The 20933-nt window shown below is 38.2% G+C and overlaps 1 protein-coding gene across 4 annotated transcripts in view; it reads left to right on the top strand.

The window, feature by feature from the left end:
* DLGAP1 (DLG associated protein 1) overlaps positions 1–20933 on the top strand; it is a 414682-nt gene that overhangs the window by 228639 nt on the left and 165110 nt on the right. Inside the window, exon 4 of one of the 4 annotated variants that reach the window (XM_027676007.1) lies at positions 19723–19829. The exons of the other annotated variants lie outside the window; for them this stretch is intronic. The gene's annotated coding sequence lies outside the window, so the exon portion shown is untranslated. The remainder of the gene's footprint in view (positions 1–19722; positions 19830–20933) is intronic. 4 annotated transcript variants of the gene reach the window in all.

Raw genomic sequence — 20933 nt, 5'->3', positions numbered from 1 at the left:
GATAAACTTCCATTTTAATGAAACTAGATTGAGTTTGGGAAGGAGCGCACTTTCAGCTGACACCTGTTGCTCCATCAATATACATCTAAGAAAATCCAGATAGGAGTTGGTTTACCACCAAAAAAAAGATTTATAGAGGAGAAAAATTAATCCAGTATTCGACTTTTTGTGGCATATATAATGATTACTGATCAACTCTGCAGCAGACTTCATTGCTACTTTTTTTTAGTAGAAAGCATATTAGTGCTTATCCAAGAAAAATAAAATTCTCCTGGGCAATATATAAGGTATATTTGAGATGGTGAATTTAATATCATAAATCCTTTGAAATAAAACACTGCCATTTGTCAAAGTAGATTTGAATTGAAGTAGAATGTGTTGGAAAGGGGAAAAAATGAGAATTAAGTTGTTCATGTATTGAAGAGGTGAAATTAAAACATCTACTCAACAAGTAAATCTTGGATTTTTTTAAAGAAAATTATTTGAACATATTGACATCCAAACACAAACAAAATGCATTCACTCCGATGTTTTATGCATACAGAGATAATGAGAATGAGATAGAGGAGAAGAAGAAAGTCCTGGTACTCAGAAATGGAATATTATCTGAGGTGAATAAATAGCACATGAAACTTGAAGAGGATCCAAAGTAAAAAAGGGACAATCTCCAGAGTTAATATACAGCAATCATGTGAGAAGCCTACTAGGTTACTTACTTCTTTCTCGGACTTCAGAATTTCTTATTAAAACGAAACAAAAGCCGAATACTAAATATATTTATTTTAATCTGCAGTTTCATAATTCTCACTCGTTGTAGAAAATTTACATGAATTTACCAATTTCCAGTGAAATTTCGTAGTTCAGAAGCAGTACAGTAGCAACTGAGTGTCTTCCTGTTGCTTTGAAAAAACACAGTCTTCCACCACTAGATTAAACCAGTGCAGTGACACTGAGGGATTTATTTATTTATAGGTTAAGATTAATTAAATATTAATCACTTGAGCAGTTCTTGGTACATTAGGTTTGCTAAATACACCATTGCTGGTATAAGACAGGCAGAAGGCAACCACTTTTATGTGTCTGCCATCTAAAGTAATAAAGGATTAACAACAATATATAAACCACAGGGTGTTATTTCACTGCACAGATATCCTGGGCTGTGATTCCCAATATAATGAGTTGAAAGTCTTTCTCCATGCGTAAGCACTCAGTCTAGATCAGGCCACCTCAAAACAGCAAGATGGCTGCTGACAGGCAGAGCTGTAACATCTCAAGGCAGTCTGTGGAGGGGACATTTCAAGTTTCTGCTCATGGGTGGCAGGATTTCTCATAGGGAAGAGAGTTTTCTAAAAATCAACTTGAAAAATGCTAATTACCAACAGGAATTGCTCCTGTTACATAGACCATTTAGTGTTACACTGAGCTAGAGAACACAAACATGGGTTTAAGGGTTTGGCAACAGGGAGGCTTTGCTCTTCTGGTTATTTGCAATGGAAAGCAGGTGCAGTTCCACTTGGCTGAAAGAGACAGACTCTGGAGAGCCAACAGCTAAACACTGCGGAGAAAATTCTGTATTGCCAGAAAACAGTGGGGCTGGGGGTGCTACTCCATGCTTCCTTTCAATACCTCTGCCTCCTGTGTCTGCTTGGAAAGTCTGCAATAACTTAAAATGGCTTTTCCCAAAGGAAAGCTTCCCCCAAGGAAAGCTTTAGGAGAAATGGCAATATTGCCTCTTACTGTCTGCTTGGAGAAATTGAGGGAAATGCCTGATAGGAAGAGTTTCATTTGCTCTTTCCTGACGGACCTACAAAGTAATTCTAGGGAATAAATGATTTAACACAACTTCAAGCTATCGCCCAAAATCCCAGCAAAACTGCATTATTTACTTTAACTTAAGTACATGATTGATAGTTTTATTTGGTAAATCTCCAAAAACGTGTTTTTGATGAGTTGTTAAAGTAGTACAGGGGTGCACGTCTCATCCCTGTAGCTCAAATGGTAAGTGAGTGGGTTATTTTTTTCCTCTTTGACTCTGCTCTCTGTTCTTCAAATGGAAAATTAGCCTCTGTTGTTTTTCATACCATCCTCCTTTATATTTGTGGAAGGAAAAGCAGGTAAGTTCTGTGAAACCTAGCTGTCGATGGTCATTGTGTGCCTCTGCATGCCTTTTTCAGTCCAAATGAGTCTATGATTCTATGAATAAACCTATTTTCCTCCTTTTAAAATAACCACAATTTTGTAATCCCTTGCCAAATAAACCTCAATTTTATCTAGTTTTAAGTCACTTTTGTTTTTTTTCCCTTTGTAAATCTACCGTAACTGTCAGCCCCACAAAATAAACTATTTCGCAGGCTGTCAGCAGTAGGCAATACCAGTCAACATACAGGACTGTAGAGGAGAATTGTTTAAACAGGCATTAGACCTTTTGAAGTGAGTAATTCCTTTTCATTCAAGAGCAGAGTGGAAAGCGAGGACTAAAAGAGCCTTGAACCCAAGGTTTGGTGAGGATGAGAAATGAGTTGCTAACCTTTCTGCTGAATAGACTGGATTCACACTGGGCCAGGATCTATCAGCCTAAAAGGTCACTAGTATTTCAACTAAACAGAGACATGGCTACACTTGGATTTTGTGTTTGTCACATTTTGTGAAGGTATGTTATTATATGTTTAATGATTACCAGAACTGCTTTGCAAAAAGAAAAATATACTCTATGTGGGAGGGTGTATAAGCCGTTGTATTCATGTGTCATCCAGGGACTTTATGCAGGAAGGTGTTTCTTTTGATGGCTAAACTGCCAGTTAATTCGAAAAACAATAAATGGATGTATTGAGGACATCATGCTACAGGCCAAGAGGCTGTTTTGTATCAGGCACTGAGGTCCTCCAGAATTTTGTGACTGCAATCTGGTTTAATCATTCCCAATCTATAGTTGTAGGCTTAAGCTGAGACCCTCAAAGTTTTTATATCTGCTAAGTCTCTATTATAGAAACTAAATTCCCCTAGGAAAAAAAAATCTTAACCCCATTTTTTCCACTGCAGGATAAGTGCCTCATTGTGTCTGCCATTTGGAAACATCCTTCTAAGACACAGCAAGGAAGTCAAGAGCTGCACTAGTCCCTGCACCATCACCAAAAAAAGATGTAATTCCTTGAACATTTCTCTTCCACAGATGGAAGATTAGTTTTTAGATGTCTGTCACATACTGACTGGGAATATACATGGATAACATCTGCTTGATTATATATATACAAATATATATGTATGTATGTATCTATGTATATACATTCACTTTTTGTCCATTTGGCAATAGTTGGAAGTATTTCTGAAGGTACCAGGTCCCATGCATATGTAACAAAACATGTGGCTTTTATGCCTTCTTAAGCAGTGTCTGCTTGTATAGCACATAATGTGACTTTATTCTCGTGTAGCATGTTAACTGACAGAAAAGAGAATAAATTCCATTCAAGTTTGCTTTTAGGTCAAATGAGCCTGTTGGTAGTTTTCTAACTGAATTTTGAAATGCTGTCTTTTAGGCTCTGTAAGAGGAATATTCAAAATAAATCAGAAAACTCATCGCTGAATTCAACTGTTTTTAAGGCAGACCTTTCAAAATAGAGATGTTGTCTTAAATATTATTTTTTTCATATAGTGAATAGTTAGAACAAACTTGCAGATTAACTTAGGACACATCTTACTCTGCAAGACATGCAGAGAACCCCTAATTTTTTGAGAATTTAGTTACCTATAGGAAAACAGCTTGTGCACTTATTCAACCATCATATTTAATTTTAACTTTACTGTTAGTTTTTAGTTTTATCATTGATCATTTGTGAAATGCTAGAGAAATACTGCATCCCCATATTTTTCTCCATCAGAAATTTAATCTTGTCAGATTAGCAACCGTTACCTCTGGGTGGTATTTTGCCCAATCAGTCTCATCAGAAGTATTAGATAAAGTCACAAACTCACTTCAGAAGAAATCAACGGAGAAGTAACCTTATTTATCCTTGTAACAAATGCAGTAGTGTACCTTGTTTATTTTTATTTATGCTGGCAGACAGCAAGTGGCATAGTGTCAGGTGACATCACTATAGGAAAAACTCCAAGAACACATCTTTAAAAGTCTACTTTAAATATGACTTCTTTCCGCTTCTTTGGCTATGACTCCATTGTTGAATTATTCAGGTACTGCTCTTGCTGGCAGTACTTTTGTCACCATATGTCAACATTTAATGTGTATCAGAAAAGTTAACGGTTGTTTCTAAAACAAGAATGTCAGCTTCGCATATAGCTGGGATGCTCAGTGGTCTAGAACAAGGTGACTGTAGATCTTTTTTAATATCCTTGGTTTTTCCACAGTAACATTAAAATTACCTGAGCATTTCTGTGTTCCTCTCAGGAAAAAGTTTGTTTTTTTTTCCTATGTGAAAGTAGCAGAAATTTCTTTTTAGTCAGAACTCTCACAGGAGTGAACATTAGAAATAGCCCCATTGCTACTGAGGATAAAACATAGCTTACACAACTGGAGCGAAACACAATTTGTATGAATCCATAATGCAAGCAGAGTTTAAGAGGTACTCTGAGGTGACTCCCCATACTCTAAACTCAGAAGAGCAAGTTGACTGCAAATCCTAGTCAAGTACAGTATAATCACTTTAAACCCAGAAAAGTCCTTACCTATCTGAGAAAGGCAGGAAAAGAAAGCACATAAATTCTCCCTAACCCAGTCCAGTTATGTCTTCTTCATAAGGTTAAAGGCCAAAATTTTGGCAAAGAATAAAATTTTTCCTAGTCCCTGAAACATAATTGGTAGATTGGACAGCACATAATGAGTCCCACGTGAGTGAAAATGCTAAATCTCAATAGAATAAAAATTTGTATTGATGGTATAAATACAAATACTAGTATCAGTAGTTTCTTGTGCCTCATATCCATTTTTGGTGAAAGGGGACAGCCATCAGCTCATTAAAATGTAGGCACATCCCAGAGACACCAGCAGAAGCCAGCTCTGTTACCTCAGTCTGGCCAGGACATAATTTTTCTTCCTAGTGCTGTACTCGTTGTCTCTTTGGCAAGACAAGTTTCTTTAATTTAGCTACAAAACAATGCAATGTATGGACAATCATTTGACCTTTTAAAATGAACTCTGGTCAGTTTTCCTGCAGTTATCTTTTCTTGCTCTGTTTCTCCAAATAGAGGTGTGTTCATTTGCACAGACAATATTTACACAGATAACTTTTGCTTCTGTTTATGTATCAGTAAATTAACTGGTGTCAAATTCAAAGTAGCTATTAGTTTCTTTAAGAGACTCTACTGTAAGCAGTTCTCTATGATTTTTCAAGCCGGAGCAGTTCAAGTCAAAATGGTCTCTGTTTTGATGACAGTGCCCTCATGTGCTCCACATAGGACATTGTTTTCAACCCTTTCACCAGCTTTGTTGCCCTCCCCTGGACACATTCAAGGACTTTTACATCCTTCTTAGATGCTGGGGTCCAGAACTGCTCACAGTTCTGAAGGTGAGGCTACACCAATGTTGAATACAGAGGGATAATCACCTTTTTTGACCAACTGGTGGTGTTGGGTTGGACGCACCCCAAGATGGGGTGCAATTTGTACTTGTGCCCAGCATTACTTTCTCCCAGCTGCAAAAGCCAGCATTCGGACTTGTTAAATTTCATCCCATCCATCATAGCCCAATTTTCCAGTCCATCTAGATCCTTTTGCAAGGCCTCTTGTCCCTCAAGAGAGTGAACAGCACCTCCCACTTTGGTACCAACAACAAACTTGCTAATGGTGCTTTCTACTGCTGCATACAGACCAGTGATAAATATAATGAACAGAACTGGCCCTAGAACTGAGCCTTGAGGAACACCATTGGTGACCCATTGTGAGCCAGATGTGGTCCCATTCACCACAACTTTTTGACCTCTGCCCTTTAGCCAGTTCTTTGCCCAGCACATCATGAACCTGTTCATCCCACAGTTGGGCAACTTGTCCCGAAGGATGCTATGAGGGACACTATCAAAAGGCTTACTAAAAATCCAGAAAATCTACGTCCATCGTGTTACACTCATCCACTACATGGAAAACCTCACCATATGAAATTAGTTTAGACAGGACCTTCCCTTTGTGAACTCATGTTAACTATGCCTGATGATTGCACTATCCTTTAAATGCCTTTGAATAGTACCTGGTAGGATTTTCATAATTTTTCTGGGAACCGAGGATAGACCGACGGTCCATAGTTTCCTGTGTCTTCCCTCATGCCCTTCTTATAAACTGGAATACTGTTGTCTAGCTTCCAGCTAGCAGGCACCTCCCCACACTCCCAAGACCTTTGACAGATAATTGAGAGCAGCCCTGCTGTAACATCCACTAACACTGGTAGATAAAAAATTAGATATGACCTGGCAATTGCTCTTGCAGCCAAAAAAGCCAATTCTGTCCTTGGCTTCATCAGAAGAAGTGTGGCCAGCAGATCGGGGGGGTGATTCTGCCCCTTCTACTCTGTTCTCATGAGACCACACCTGGAGTGCTGTGTTCATGTGTGGAGCCCCCACAGTAAGAAGAAAGTTTATGTGTTGGAACAAGTACTGAGGAAGGTCATGAGATGGTCAGAGGGCTGGAGCACCTCTACTGTAAAGAAGGAGTTGGGGCTGTTCAAGATGCAGAAGAGAAGGCTCTGAAGCGACCTTATAGCAGTCTTTTAAGTACTTAAAGAGGATTTAAAAGAAAGATGGAGAGAGACTTTCTGTCCAAGGCCTTTAGTGGCAGGACAAGGGGAAATGGCTTCAAACTGAAAGAGAGTAGATTGGATATAAGGAAGAAATTTTTCACAATGAGAGTGGTAAGGCACTGAAACATGTTGCCCTGAGAAGGTGTGGATGCCTCTTCCACCCTGGAAGTGTTCAAGGCCAGGTTAGATTGCGCTTTGAGCAACCTTACCTAGTGGAAGATGATCCTGCCCATGGCAGAGGGGTTGGAACTAGATGATTTTTAAAAGTTCCTTTTGAACTAAACCATTCTGTTATTCTATTACTCTGTGATCTTACAGAATTTTGAAAGAGTATTAATAATAGCTCTGGTGACCTGGAAAATTCAAATTGTGTGAGCATATTTTGCCCCTCCTAAATTCTTCCAATAGATACGTTTTTATCTTGCTCAAATAAAAGATACCTAGCTTAAGAATTGTTATCCATTACTGTGTTTAAAAATGGGGAAGAAAGCCAAGTATTTTGAATTTTCAAATTTATCTCTTGTATTTTTTGTGAATTTTTTTTGCTATTTCTCATTCCTCCCTACCAGCTTACCCTTCTGTTTTAAAGACACTTTATAGGCAACCATTTTTAAGTTAGTCTTACTGTTATTGAACCTTACCTTTATGCGTGTATCTACCATGTATGTCACAGAGGGAAAATACGTAGTTTCAAGCTACAGCTGATGGTAAAGTTAACTTGTAAATACATATATCCAAGAAGTTCATGGCCTAGGATGCCACTGAAAGTATGACATAAGTAAAATGAGACCCAGTCTCCATTAATTCTTAGACAACCTGTATTTTGTACAGCACCATAGGAAAGACTCCAACATCCGGTTTTACTGTTCATAATGAGCTGGGAACAGATTGACTTTGAAAAGGGCTTTAACTTTATTACTTGTATCAGTCCTGAAGAATAATTTGGGAAAAAAAAAATTGTCATTCTCCACTGAAATGTAGTGTTATGATGCTTATAAATGTGTGAGTCCAATCGACCAACCCCCAGTCTTGGGGAAAAAAACTAGGTTTTCTATCACGTTTTGGCTTTGCACAAAATTCAAGATGATATACTCAGATGTTCCTGCTAAGAAATAAAATAGATTGTTTCCAAATAAAATACATCTTTGATACAAATCTACGACATAAAGGAGAGATTGAATACTTTAGCCCAAGCATCTTGACTTTTCTGAATCCTTAACAAAAATTGCAAATATGTAAAGAATAAATTTTTTTTGCTTCTTTTGAATGCACTGACATTGTCAAGAGCATTGCTCAAACTCATATGTGATTTTTTTTAAATGGTCACTTTTTATGCAAAGAAATATGAATTTAGACTACGAAATGTTTATCTTCTTGCACATATTTTTGGTTAAATTATTTATGAAATCTCTTCTGCCAAGACTGGAAAGAAAATTGCACTTTTGGAATCGACACAGTGTTGTTTTGTTATTCCTTAAGGTGTTTTGCATCTTTCAAGTGTTAATATTGTCTCTTTCCAACTCCACTCAAAAGTTTTTCAAAGCCCATTTTAACCATGCAATGTATGATCACACTGAAGGGACCCCTGGTGGCCTAGTGGTTAGCATACAGGACTCTCACTGCTGCGACCCAGGTTCGATTCCCAGTCCCCCCGGGCAGATGGAGCTCGTTAGCCCTGTGAGGCCATCCATCTATGAGAAGGTCACTCTAAACAAACCTACGTCCTGAGGACCTCACTGCCATTGTCCAAGCTTGCTTGGCCCCGGCAGATGAACCTTAGGATTAAAGGGTGGGCTCAGTTCAGCGCATGCTGTGTCTCACCTAAAAAAATCCATTGCGCAGGCTGGAAAGGTAAAAGACCTTTCCCAAAATCTTCGTTCACGAAGACTGGCCATTATTATTATTATGATCACACTGAACACTTGATAGAGTGTCTGGCCCCATTGAAATTGACCGCAAAATATCCTTTAAATTCAGGAGACAAAACAGCAGAATGAATCTGGTTTCAAGGATAACTTGATTTACATGACCAAATAGTGCATTTCTCCTGTTATGATGGCTGATTCAGCTGGAAACTTCTCAGGCTTACATGGAGCTGACTGGAAGGCCAGTTTTTGATTCTATGCAACATCGTTCTAGGAAGGGCTGGTTTCAAATAAAAAGTGAAATTTCTACCTAGATTTCAACATAAACAGGTTTGCCCTTTTCTTAATGCAGTAGGCAAAGAGGTAAAATAGTATCTGGGATTTTTCAGTCTCAGGATGAGATACTTGTCAATTTAAGTTTTTCTTTCTATAAATAAATAAATCCTTAGCCTCAGGGAGCACAAAAAACTAACATGTGTTGGGTTCATAACAGCAACTGACTTCCCAGGATGCTTATTTATTAGCATTTGTCACCTGTCTTGTCAAAACTGCACATCTTGTAGGAGTAAAATGAACAGTTGCAAAAAGTAGCAATACAGAGGAATAATGAAGGTTCAAACCAGCAATGCAATGTGGTTTTTTTCCCTGAGTGTATTTTATTCTAGTTTCAAGTGGTAGGAACCTTTCTTGCAAAACTTTAATATTTATCATTTGAAAATAAGAGTCTTCCTTTGAGCACATCTGTAGTAGGAACAGGAAAGGATGTAGCAGAGAAATCTCTACAATGAGTAGGTGGCTCTGTTGAGATTGCAAAAGAAGCAGAGTGAATATCTTTTAAAATTACGTCTTTAATTGAAATAATGAAGCTGCTCATTTGGAGCTGTTTGCTTCCTTGCAGCATGAAAAAAAGTTTAGCTGAAGGTTCATCCCACTGGCAGCAGGCAGTCTCAGTGGAGATCCAAACTCTTGAGTCATTGCTTACATCATTGTGATAAAAATAGAGTCACTCAAGGTTCTTTACTATACCTGTGCTTTAAATTCTAATCCTTAACAGATTACGGTAATTCTTTTTATATATCTTATTAGAGTACAACAAAAGCTCATTTATGGACTAACTCAGCTGCAAGAATTGAGCCAAAAGTACTGATTGTATGCTCTGCACAGTAAATGTGTAATTATTTGCCATTTCCTTTCAAGCAAATGGCTTGGTCAGTTGCGTCTCTAATTTAAAGAAATTAAGACACTTTAACATCCAATAGGAAACTAGATAATGACAGTAAGATTTCCCTCTGCACAAAGTATTTCAGCATTGAAACACGTTGGAGCAATAACATATCTGGTTATGCATATATGGAGGTGTATGCATACCAAAACTTCTGTGATTATAGTATTCTGGTGTGGTTGCTCTGGTACTTCAAAGATCTGGTCTCTCTGTCCTGTACATTTCTCCACATTAAAAACAATACTTTTACTGTGAGTTGGGCTTCAAGTAGATCCTAGTAGTATAAGGGTGAGGGTTAGATGAGCCTTTGGAAGAAATTAAAACATTCTAACTTCTCAAAAAAACCTCCATAGCATCTTAACTCTGCAATTACACTTTTTATCAATTTAGTGGACAACCTAATACATATGTCTTAAATCTAATTTTATGAGATAAAGTTTCCTAGAAAACTTCTCAAAGGCTGTGAGATATGATAGATACAGCCTGTGGAAGCAGACAGCAGACTGCCTGTTTGGAAATTGTCTGAAGAGGAGCTGGAAAAGATCTGCTCTGAGAGAGAGCTCCTTTGCTGCGAGAGAAGAGGATTTCTTACAAAATGTTCTGCTTCCACTTACAAGGTTTTTCAGCAGGTTGCTGAACTGGCCTTTTCACAACAGTGTTAAAATGGAAACCAAAGCAATCTTCTTGCTTATACTCCAGGAGGTGCTAAGTAACTGGAATTCTTTGTTCGTCATTCCTTATTTGACTAATGCCGATGTTTCCTGGCTTTTCACTCTTGAATGCAAAGATACGTTTAATTACTCCTGTTCATGAAATCCATAAGTTTCAGTACCTCATTTATAGCTAGGCTGAATATAGTAGAGATTTCTTTCTCTCATGCTTGGAAAGGAAATCTTTACCTGGTCTCGGGAGAATAGTTACTCCATTTTGTGACTTTATTGAAAAATTAACCAGGAAATAAAATACTTTCCTCTGTAATGGAGTAAAGTATAACCTGTTAATATTAAGTTACCATGTCTTTTACATTTTCAAATGTGCAGGGACATTTGCTTAATGTAACACTAGAGAAAGGGATTAGTTTGTGTTTCTGTCATTGAAAGCTCTCTTTCTTCTTCCTGTATTCTCTTTGAAGTAGTCTGAGTAACACTTTAAAATGTGTCAAAAGTTATTCTGACTTGGGAATGGGTACTGACCCAGAAATCTAGTGATCATTTACAAATTTAAACACAATAGCACTTTCTTTTCATGTGAAATCCCAGCTCCATGCAACTTCTTAGCACAGATTTTCTTCATTTTGCTGTACTTTCATAGCACTTACTGTTTTTCCATTGGGAAGAGCATAATCTATTATTTAACTATAGCTTCAAGCAACCTCTTTGCATGCTTCTTTCAAATATGAAGCAGACAGCACTTTTTCAGCAGAAGAGTAAGTTTTATGGAACATAACACTTCATTAAAAAGTTTCCAAGTTAAATTTATGTATTTGTACCTACTTATTTGTAAGGCATGATTTTCATTTTGTTTTGCATAAGTAAAGCCTCTGTGCAGTATTTTAGGAAAGGACACATGCAAATCCTTTTTGGGTCTGGGCGAAATTACCTGTTCCTTTCCCTGTAGTACTGGAAAGATTATTGTGCTGTCTTGTGACTTGCAACATAAGGAATTCCTTCTTTCTCATAGTCCATAAAAAATTGAAAACCAAGAGTAGTGCTGTATTCTATCTGTAACAGTGTAGCAGAATTGCGTTTATCATTTCAGTCTGTTAGCAAGTGTTGATCCTCAGAGGATTAGCTAGGTGGTACTACTGAAATGATAGCACAGGGACTTCTTATGCTACCCAGATAGAAAGGAGTTCTGGTTGGCCCTACTAGGGAAAAATGTAGGCAATGGCTAAAGCGATGTTTGGTTTGGTCTGGTGGAAAAAAACCAATTTTGGAAAAAGAATAACTGAAGTGCTGAGTACCTCAGTTAACTTGACTCATGGTATTACATTGCTCGAGTGAGGACACTGTCATATAGAAAGCCCTATCCTTTGTGTAACACATTATAGCAGCTGCAACAATATGCAAAGGAAGGAATGCCATTGCCCTGTGCTGTAGCTTAACTCCAGCTCTTTACATATTTTCAAGATTCCGAGCATGGTCAGGTAGCAGCTGTTTCGTATTTTCAGTTCATGGAGATATAACTTTGCTTGATTTTGCTCCCTAAGTTTGCTAAAACCTAGGATCCAAAATGGTCAATATTCAGTCTCAACCAAATATCTTGTAGTTTATCAGGATTCTTTCTTACCACAATGTTGATAAGTACAGTCTCAGAAGTGTTCCCATTACTGCATGGAAGTACCTGATATATCACTTTAGATTATGATGGATTTAGACTGTTTTGTAAATTACGTATTCCTACTTCACTCTCTGTCTCAATCCTCTAGTATTATGTTTACAACAATATACAGAGCTTACAAATGTGCATAGAGGAATAGCCCAGTAAAGATTTTTTACACTTAGAAAATGCCATTAACATTTCAAAGTTTTTCCCCTTTCACAGTAAATATGACACCAAACTTGTGTGTTTAAGATATGATTTAGGGACTTGGTATACACTTGTTTGGAATGTATAGCATATCTCAGACATGGCTTGGTTGCTCATGAATACATTCAGGTAAATTTTTCATAAAGAGTAAAAAATCCATCATAACATTTGTGCATTAGAAATACTTGTAGCACTCTATTACTTCATTCACATACATAATCCCAGAAAAGTCAAGGTTAGAAGGAACCTCTGAAGATCATCTGGTCCAACCTGCTGGGTTGGCCCAGACTAAGGCTTGTGTTAGGCTAGCCAAGGACCTCTCAAGCTGTCTTGAATGTTCCCAGTGAAGGAGATTTCACCACTTCTCTGGACAGCCTGTTCCAATGTTTAATGTTCTCACAACATAGAATTTCTTTTCTTATGGAATTTACACTGGAGCAACTTCACCTTTTGAAAAGCCCTTCACTTCTTATCACTGGACATCCTTGTGAAGAGAGTAACTCAGTCTGCTCTATGACTACCTTTTAGATATTGCAAGACTGTGGTTACACCTCCCAGAGCCTTCTCTTCTCACAGCCAATTCCAGCAACCTTTCTTCCTGTCAACTTCTCCAACTCATTGACAATCTCGGTGACTCTCCACTGAACTCCCGCAAATTTTACACGTCTCTCCTGAACTGGGGAGACCAGGACTTGAGAGCAGAGCAGGATAAAGTGTTTCAGCTTTGGCCTAACAAGTGCAGGGCAGATGGGCCACGTCCCTCCATCTGCTGGCTGTACTCCTACTGTTGATGGAGCGTAGGATGCATCTGCCTGCTGGTTCATATTCAGCTTGAACATAAACATGTCCATGTGCACCAGGACCTGCAGGGTGTTTTCCACAGAGCTGCTAACCTCACAGTCAGACCCTAGCCCTTATTGCTGTGTTCAGTTATTCTGGATGCAGTGGTTCACATTTATCTTCGTTAAACCTTATACAAGTCTTCTTGTCCCAATCTTCCAGCTGGTTGATGTGTTTGTCTGTTTGCTCTTCTTTCAGCTGTTCTCTCTCTCCTTCCATTTTGATATCACCCACAAACCTGGTGAGGGTGCAGTCACTCTTGTTACCCAGATCATTTCTAAAGATATTGAATAGTATTGGACCCAGTGTCCAGGCTGATGAACCATCCAGTGGTAACCAGCTGCCTGGTTACTTCAAGGCATTACTCACCACCTTTTGAGTCAAGGTTAGCTGGTTCTCCATCCATCTTGTGGTCTGTTCAGCTTATTTCTTACCTGCTTATCCATAACAACATGTGCATGAGGCATCATGTTGGAGATACTGCATATACACAGGTGTGTACATGCAGATATACAGATATATATATAGATGGAGAGTATTGGCCCTATATACTGCTTTAGCAATTCTGTGTTATCATCATGGTTTTCTGGCAGAGGTGATAGGCTCATGAATAATATTTGTCAGCAAAAATTGTCAGTCTGGTAAGAAAATTCTGAATATACTTCAATTCAAGGGGGTTATTGCCTTAAAACTCCCTTTTAAAGACTTTTCATAAAAGCATTACAATAGTAATTTTGGTCCCTGGGTATTTAGGTGTTGTGTTTCCTTCATTTAAGGAGTCTAGCTTTACAATTTCCTTTTTAAAACTGTCAAATTACAATAAATTTAAGCAGCTAAATCATTTTCAGAAATGACTCTATTTGTTTTACTGATGCTTTAATTAACAACCATGCCAGTAAAATACTAAATCTAGAAATGTCTTTCTGGCAGATTCTAGTGGATTCATCATATGGGACGAAAGGGTCAATTGTTAAAGCACAGAGTAATGCCAAACCAATTTTTTTTCCATGCAATGCCATTCTAACTGAGCTTTCCTGTTATGAAATGGCATGCAGCTATTACATTATATTGTTTGAAGCACAAGCAGTCTGCTTTTTAAAGGCATACAGTAAATTAAGTTAGTCATTTTCTGATTGCAGACCTCAGACTTTGCCTAGTCAAATACTCACACAGATGCTGCTAATGAGAGCAGTTGTGTATTCAGATCGTCTTCAATCTTTAGAGCGCTAACAGGAAGAAAACCTGCAACTTCAGAACCCTGAAGCTGGATAGAACTGAGTTTGTGGGCTCTTGTGTGTAAGACAGGAGGTCTGGCATTAACATACCACCTGCCTCTCCTAATTTAGTAGACTTAGTCATACTCAGTCTTAATAACAGAAGGTAATGTAGCAATTCAAAAGGATTTTTAACAGAGAGGTTACTTTCAACATCATTCTTTGATTGGCTGAGAGATTTAAAGTGCATAATATTAATGTGGATGTTGTAGACACTGGCAATTCATATGCTCTAGAAGCTGTAAATCAACGCTTCAAAAGAAGCTTTGAAATTAATGGTCTCCTAGTTATAAAAAAACTTACAGATCAAGTAATTGGTCAAAGTCCACTCCTGATTTCCAGTAAATTATTTGGAAGAATGTAAAAAATCATCATTTAATACTTTGCTGAGAGTTCATTAGGGTTTTAGTGGAAGTTTTTTTCAAAATTGATGCTTAATTTGTTGAGATTTTGCATATATGAAAGACAAAACATATTTTACCATGTGTCTGCCATAAATGCCTTCTAGATAAGTTATCCTAATGAATTTCAAATTTCTAGAACCTGTTTTCCATCTCCCAGAAAAAACTGCTGGTCTCTCAATGCATGGAATAAATCTCATCATAGCAGATATTGGCAGTGATATCCGGCAAGCCTGTACTCACTGAGGCTACATTCCCATTTTCCTTCAGTGGCTCTGCTGTCAGAGTAGTAAAAGCTTTCAATCAGATGGGAATTGAGTTTTGTATGATGCATGTCCATTTATATGGAGAAATTTTGATGGTTTATATGATTTCAGTGGCAAGATTCCATTTTGTTCCCTGTGTGGTTTCCACCTTCTTTTTCAATTCCAAGTGAGTTTATGTTCTATTATTGTGACCAGCCCTTAGAATAATGACTGCCAATTGCCTCAGAATCAGTTAACCAAGAACTTAACACATCTACAACTTGTCATGATATTCTCATTTTGTTACTGTGGTAAGGAACTCTGGAATTCTTCCTGGGAAAGATTTTGTAAGAGGAATCTTACTTATTTTTTTTCTTTTTTTTTTTTTATAACATATATATATAGTAGGGGAGCAAATAGAAGATTTTCTAATTTGCAAGAGCAGGTTGGATGGGGCTTTGGTCAGCCTGGTCTAGTGGAAGGTAGCCCTGCCCATGGCAGGAGGGTTGGAACTAGATGATCTTTAAGGTCCCTTCCAACCCAAACCCTTCTATGATTCTGTGATAATCAACTGAATGCTATGATAATCCAATCCTATCTAATAAACTGATTCTACAATAATCAAGTGAATCTTGCAGACCAATCATTTCCGCAAGCTGTGTCGGTAGTACCCTTTCTGATGCTCAACCAGAATCCATCTGCCAGACACTGGTCTTGCCCATAGAGTGGCTCCAGAAAAGTGAATCTGGGTGGGGTTCTTCTTTTCTGAAGGAACTGCAGTGCTGTAACCATCTGCCCTCCTCACTAAGGACAGGTAAAATTCCTGTGGGAGAGATTCCCTTTCTATGGGGAAGTGATCAAGAAGGCCTCCAATTTAAATTTTCATTCCTTGAAAGATAATTCTCTTTAGGAGAAGATTATTTTGATATCTAAACCACAGATTAGGTTGTCCATTCACAGTCCTTGTTTTATCCTCCCAATTAAGCTGCATATTTAGATAAATGTTTTTGAAGGACTTAGGCCAGATTGAAATTAGCCTGAGATACCTCATGTGTTTCTGATCTTCCATCTAGAAATGTCCTCAATTAAGCCCCAGTCCTCCTAAACTCCCAAGTAGTACCAGACAGAATTAATAACAAATCCTGTTTCTGGCTTTGTGGACTTTCCAAGGAGAGACTATGAATATGCAAAATTATAGGGTTTTAGTAATTCTCTGGGTAATTCTTGCTCTTACTATTATTTGTAGATAGTTCATGGTATGTTTTCAGCTAAGTAGGATGTCAGTGATTGATGTAGATGTGAATTTTGGAATTTAAACTGAGATACGGACTTAGTCTAATAAAGGACATAATTATCTAAAAAAAACAAAACCAAAAACAAACAAAACCAAAACAAACAAACAAACAAACCCCACTAAAATCTGGTATCTTTCCTTAAACTCTCAGGTAATTTTGCATTAAAATATTCATTTGAACCTGTAAGAGGAATGGAGATTTAAGAAATTTCTCCTGATCCATTTCAAAGTAACCTGAGTAAATAATATGTAGAGTCAAGCACTATTTTTCTGATAATTTTCAATAACATATTGAAAATGCATGAAAAGAACATACATAAGAAACACGTTAGAGTGACATGAAAGAAAGCCTTATTTCTAACATTCAGGATTAGAATTTCTGCTCTAAATCCCAGACTGAATGAGAGAGCTCTTGGAAAACAGCACCATTGATAAACAGAGACACGAAATTTTTCATTCTTCCATTTGGAACTCAGATCACTTCTATACCCTTTGCAAAAAATCTTGTATGGGTTTTTCCTAGCAGCTACCATCTGTGTTTTGAATTTTATTAAGTGAATTTGTTTCCCTGAACAAAACAAAACATCATTCAGGCTACAAAAATAAGTAGACAGGTGCTCTTCATAAAAGATATTTTTCCATTGTGTTCTATGCCACGATTTAGTCTAATTATCCCTATCATCTCACCCCTCATATTGTGATTTTTCCCCCCCCCAGAGGAAAGAAATAATGAAATTACTTTTTGGGAACAAAGAATTAACTTGGAAATCATGCAAAAAAAGAAAAACTGCCCATTGATAGCCTTGCAGAAGTGCTTTGGCAACACAATAATGGATATAAAAGGACATTTAAAATCTAGTAAATCTTGGGGAAAAAAATTAAATAATTTTCAGGTCCTGTGCCTGTCCTAGAGTTTCTTGGCTAGTTCACATTAGCTTTTTATGACCAGTTGTGTAGAAGTCTGAATGCAAGATAAAAGTTCATCCAGTTGTGGGGAATACTGCTCTGTGTGGGGCTGTGGTAACAGTGCTGTACATTAGGAAATGAGAAACAAACATTGTATTTCTATCTTCCAGGAAAAGAGGGAGATTACTCTGTTGGAATATCATCACTTAGCTTTTGATACTTCTTTTAATTTCCACTTCTTTCCTCCTCACCCCAAGCCAAGACTACCATAACAATGCATTTAGCACTCTCAGTGACTGGCCAGAAAGTACAACTCTATTAAATATGATGCATCCCTGAAGAAAATTTTACAGCCCATTACAGCCCACTCCCTTGCATGAAATAATGAGAATGTTACTGGGATGAATTATTGTCAAGTGTTTCATTTGACTTTTAAAGAAAAGAGAAAAGAAAACTTGGGCCAACTTCTTAGACATATGATACCTTTCATTTGCATTTAGGTAATAATAAGCTGATGTTTCAGGGTCTCTTGTCCCCCAAACACTAAATAAAATATAACACTTTCAATGTATATTCCCATATGGTCACATTCTAAAAATCTGCGTTCTATAAGGATTCAGGCTTAGGCTGACATTGGTTTTGTGACTGTTAACAAAAGAAAGAAAATTCTGTCAATTAAACATGTGCAAAATGTCAGAACTTAAAACACTTAAACATTACTAGAATGAACCAGAATAAATAAATATGTAAATGTATTGCCTCTATCGAAGTCCACTTGGACATTTTCACCACTAGTAATTAGAACCATCTCTCAACTCAATGCCTCAGTGGAGTGGCTAAGAAATGAGAACAATGATGTCTCCAACAGAGCATGGGGTGTTATTACATGGCAAATGTCAAGAAAAAAAAGGCAGGATTAAAGAGAGAACAATTGCAAAGGGAGTTCAATTCCCTTTTTAGTGAATTGATCAGCTTTGCAATCTATTTAGGTATACCGGTGAAGGAAGAGAGCACTGCACAGCCCTTTTGGTCACGGGACAGCCATCTTCATTGTAGTAGAGGACAAGCAGTTTTCGGTGCCTTTCCTGAAAAAACATGGTCCTATTGCAAAGAAGAGAAGGGGCAGACTGAAATCCTTCTGCTATGAGATAATTTTAGGACTTTGTGATATATAGTTAGAAAACCTAGAGGTACTGTATAAACCCTCCTTCTTCATGGGGTGTTACAGAGATGGAATACAATAAAGTTCCTCTTCCAGCATAGCCTGAATTACTCCACAGTTCAGATAAAGTTGCCAGTACAACTGAATTCAAACTCACTTGAATCTGCACAATGGATCAGATTATCTGGCTGCAACTGTTGAGGTGTTAGACACTGACAAACTGGGGAGGGGGATTCTCAATACACAGCATTTAAAATTTATTAGGTGGTGTCACAGCAGGGTTTTGCCTAATTATTTCATTTAGTCCTCGTTTCTCAAAAATGGCAAATATAGGAGTATCTGGATATTCATGGGGTTGAAAGCTATTTTCTGAGAAAAACATAGTGTTAAATTAATGAACTGCATAAAGAGACAGAAAGCTAAAGCGAAAACAGGGCCAGGTCTTGCCTGTGTGCTTTCTATCAGTGATAAAAGTTATCCAATAAGAGAATGGGCTGTATTGCCCTCCAGGAATACCTCTTGAGTACACCATGGCTGAGACCATATTGACTAAGATGAATATCAAGCATAAGCACACTAATTTCTCTCCCTATTTCCCCCTAAAAATTAAGTTAGCATTTTGATAGTGACAAGTAAGAAAAAATGAGAAAGAAACAACTATGAAGACACAAAGGTCAGCAACGAAGGAGGGGGAGGAAGTGTTTCTGGTGCCAGAGAAGAGATTCCCCTACCGCCCATGGTGCAGACCATGGTGAGGCAGCCAAGCTGTCCCCCTGCAGTCCGTGGAGGTCCATAGTGAAGCAGATACCCATTTGCAGACCATGGAGGACTTCACACTGCAGAAGGTGGACATGCCCTGAGGGAAGCTGCAACCCATTCAGGAACATGTTTTCTGGAGCAGTCTGTACCTGAAGGATTGTACTCTATGGAAAGGACACATATTGGAGCAGTTCTTGTAGAATTGCAGCCTGTAGGAAAGACCCACAGTTGAGCAGGCGAAGAGTGCGAGGAGGAAGGAGTCGCAGAGAAAACTGTTACAAACTGACCACAAACCCAGTTTCCTACTGCGCAAGGTGGGGCAAGTAGAAGAGATGGGACTGAAAGAGTGAAGTTGAACCTTGGAAGAAGGCATGTGGGGAGGTGGCATTTTTAGTTTTGTTTTTATTTCTCATTATTTTACTCTGTTATCAATTGGCAACAGAATAAACTAATTTCCTCAAATGGGGTCTATTTCACCCTTTCCCATAGTTGGTGAGTATGATGATCTACTAAGGAGTGGAAGTGAGAGAGCAGCTTGGTGGGTGCCAGTCAGACAGCCAAGGATCATAGTCATTCATTTCCATCTCCACTGTGTGGTAGGTAGCACACTTGTTCAGTGCCTTTCCATCAGTTGTTATTACAGGCATTTCATTTTATCCTTACATTGCTAATGCTTAATGGACTCATTGAAATATTTACGGAATTATCAGGGCTGACTGGCTTCCAAATACTTCACAGAAGCTGTTATGCAGTAATATAATAATCCCTTCAGTGATGTGAAAATGGAGATCGTGTGGCGTGTCTGAAGTTCTTTATATGGCATCTTTTTAAGAAAGTGGTAGCCAAATAGCTCTTTTTCCGAGTAATACAGCCTGAAATGCAGTTTGGTATGTATACATACCCTATTTTTGAAATGTTAAAGCATTTTGAAATGTGCATGTGAGAAACCTCTACCAGGTATACAGCACATTTGTGTATTCAAAACGTAATTTTTCAGAGCTAGAATTGCATAGCTTTGTGTGTTCAAAATGCATCTGCAGTGCATCTGCAAACATAAGTAAGCCTGGGGTTAAGGAACTGTGGAAATGTAGTTGTTAAAACCTAAGTCTGACCATGGGTATTTAAATCATCAGTCTGTGCAAATACTCATAGGAATGAATAAGAAGTGTCTGCCAATTTTATTTCGTTATTTTTAGAGAATCACAAAATATGCAGTTGAAAGGGACCCATAAGAATCATCAAGTCCAATCCTTAGCCCTACACAGCACCATCCCCAAGAGACACACCATGTACCTGAGAGTATCATTCAAACACTTCTTGAACTCTGAACACAGCTTTGTGCTGTGACCACTGCCCTGGGGAGCCTTTTCCAGTGCCCAACCACCCTCTGGGTGAAGAACCTTTTTCTAATATCCAACCTAAACCTCCCCTGACACAACTTCAGGCCATTCCCTTGGGTCCTGTCACTGGTCATCACAGAGAAGAGATCAGTGCCTGCCCCTCCTCTTCCTCCCATGAGGAAGTTGTGGACTGCAATGAGGTCTCCCCTCAGTCTCCTCTTCTCCAGGCTGAACAGACAAAGTGACCTCAGCCACTCTTCATACAGCTTCCCCTCAAGGCCCTTCACAGTCTTCATTGCCCTCCTTTGGACGCTCTCTAACAGCTTAATATCTTTCTTATATTGTGGCACCCAAAACTGC

Source organism: Neopelma chrysocephalum, unplaced genomic scaffold, assembly GCF_003984885.1.
Source record: "Neopelma chrysocephalum unplaced genomic scaffold, ASM398488v2 Primary Assembly neopelma1_22, whole genome shotgun sequence".
Lineage (NCBI taxonomy): Eukaryota > Metazoa > Chordata > Aves > Passeriformes > Pipridae > Neopelma > Neopelma chrysocephalum.
Note: the sequence above shows the minus strand (reverse complement) of the source record. Positions and strands in the feature narration are given on the sequence as shown.